Source organism: Tamandua tetradactyla, chromosome 18, assembly GCF_023851605.1.
Source record: "Tamandua tetradactyla isolate mTamTet1 chromosome 18, mTamTet1.pri, whole genome shotgun sequence".
Lineage (NCBI taxonomy): Eukaryota > Metazoa > Chordata > Mammalia > Pilosa > Myrmecophagidae > Tamandua > Tamandua tetradactyla.
The window spans coordinates 7,993,982-7,996,408 of record NC_135344.1 but is presented as its reverse complement, the minus strand read 5'-3'; positions in this window follow the sequence as shown (position 1 = coordinate 7,996,408).

Below are 2,427 nucleotides of genomic sequence, written 5' to 3'. Positions count from 1 at the left end.
ACCATGTTTTATTCCATTTATTTTAAGTCTAAAGCGTAACAAGTGTGGTGTGTTTATAATTAAATTCGGTACGTGGTTCCTTTCTACATAATCAATGTAGAATGGAGGAGGGTGATTTAGTCAGGCTTCTCTAAAGAAACAACCAACAAGAGAGATCTGTAAATACAATATTTATAAAGGAGTCTCACGCAACCAGGGGAATGGAAGCGTCCAAAATCTACAGGGCAGGCTGTGAAGCTGACAGCTCTGATGAAGGATTTCAACAAACTTCACAGGAAAGGCTCGCTGGGGGAAGAAACATTGAAAGAATCTCTCTTCTCCCTTAAAAGCCTTCAACTGATTGGATTATATCATTGTGGGAGGCCTTTCTCGGGGAACCCTTTTAGGTCCCCAAGTGTCTCTAAAATGTCTTTCATGTGATAGACATGGCTGGACTTAAGACTGCAGTCAACTGATTGAGGACTTAACCAGCCTTCCGGCTTACAACCAGCCACGAAATATCCTTGCAGCAAAAACAGCCTGACCAGACAACTAGGTACCATCACCTGGTCAAGTTGACAACAGAACTTAACCATCACAGTTTACCCCTTGTCAACTTGGCAGCTATACGCATCACCTTGTAACGTCCTTAGTTTCCAAATAGAACACAATAACAGATATATATTTGATCTAACAATACTCAACTGCCCTGTGTACAGCCAGAAATGCACTACATCTCTCCAGAATAGGCTGCAAGTCCTTAGGTAACATTCACTTTTAAACTTCACATCCTAGGGCTTAAATATTAGAACATGAACAATACAACTTATGTCACATGGTAAGAAGAAAATAAGATATTTGCTTATATACAAATGCAAACATACTCATAAAAAAATAGGGAGGAAATATATGTACAATCACAGTCCTCATTACTGTAACTGGTCAAAGGTTGTAGTTCATATTTATCACTACCTTCTTCCACTACCCATTCCATGTTTCCTTTACCCTCAGCAAGCACTTCAGCTGACCATGGTTCTTTGCCAAGTGGGGTGACTCAACCCTTCATTCCTGAAGTTTCTGGGCCATTGGTAGTCCTATCTGCATTGGGTTGTTTCAGTTTTCCATTGACTTTAATCACAAGGCATGGTAGTATGCCCTAGGGATCTCCTGTATTCCAGAAAAACTCTTCTTTACCTCCATTGTGTAGTTGCAGTTCTATTTTCCTTTGACAGTCAGAATCCATCACCTCAGCTGGTACAGTGATCTCCTTCCTTGCCTGTTGATTCAGAAGCATGAGAAGCCCAAAGTGGCCAGGCGGCAGTCATAACTTTCAGTTCAATGGAATCATTGTTGTGTCTCCTGGTAGGAGCACTCCTCCTTTGGAACTAAGTCCTGTAGATCAGCAGAGCTTAAGGTTTCAGGGATAGGAAGCAAAAATTTTCCTAGTGGATCAGTAGGGATGATAGGAGTGGTAACACTACCATTTCCACCCCTTGATTCCCGAACCCTTGAATACTGGTTATGTGACAAACCTCACCATACAGTGGATGCTGATTCAGAGCATACACAGCCTCCTGAATAATACTGCACCAGCCCTGCTAGGTATGGTGCACCTGGTTGGAGCTGTAATTGGGTCTTCAAAAGTCCATTCCAATGTTCTATCAATTCAGCTACCTCTGGATGATGGGGAACATGGTAAGACCAGAGAATTCCATGAGCATGTGCCCACTCCTGCTCTTCATTTGCTGTGAAGCGGGTTCCTTGATCAGAAGCAATGCTATTTTGAATACCATGATAGTGGATAAGGCATTCTGTAAGTCCATATATGGTAGTTTTTGCAGAAGCATTACATGCAGGGAAGGCAAACCCATATCCAGAGGGTGTCTGTTCCATCCTTCCATGATGGAAGTGGTCTAATGTAATCAACCTGCCACCAGGTAGCAGGCTGATTGTTGCTGAGCCCATGCATAACCTCCACCCTACCACCATGGCCATTTTGTCCATGAGCCCATTGGACAATGGCAGGAGTGGCTGAGGAAAGAGGATGACTTGTATCCACAGGTCGGGTCATCTTATCAACTTGATTATGAAAACCTTCCTCTGCTGAAGTCACCCTCTGGTGAGCATTTACGTGGGACACAAATATCTTGAAGTTCTTTGCCCATTCAGATAGGTCTATCCACATACCTTTTCCCCAGACCTCTTTGTCACCAATTTCCCATTTATGCTCCTTCCAAGCCCCTGACCATCCAGCCAAACCATTAACAACAGCCCTTAAGTCAGTATATAAATACACCTCTGGCCTGTTCTCCTTCCAAGCAAAATGAACAACCAGGTGCACTGCTCAAAGTTCCACTCACTGAGAGGATTTCCCCTCACCACTGTCCTTTAAGGACATCCCAGAAAGGGGTTGTACTGCTTCAGATTTCAACTTCTGGGTGGTCCCTG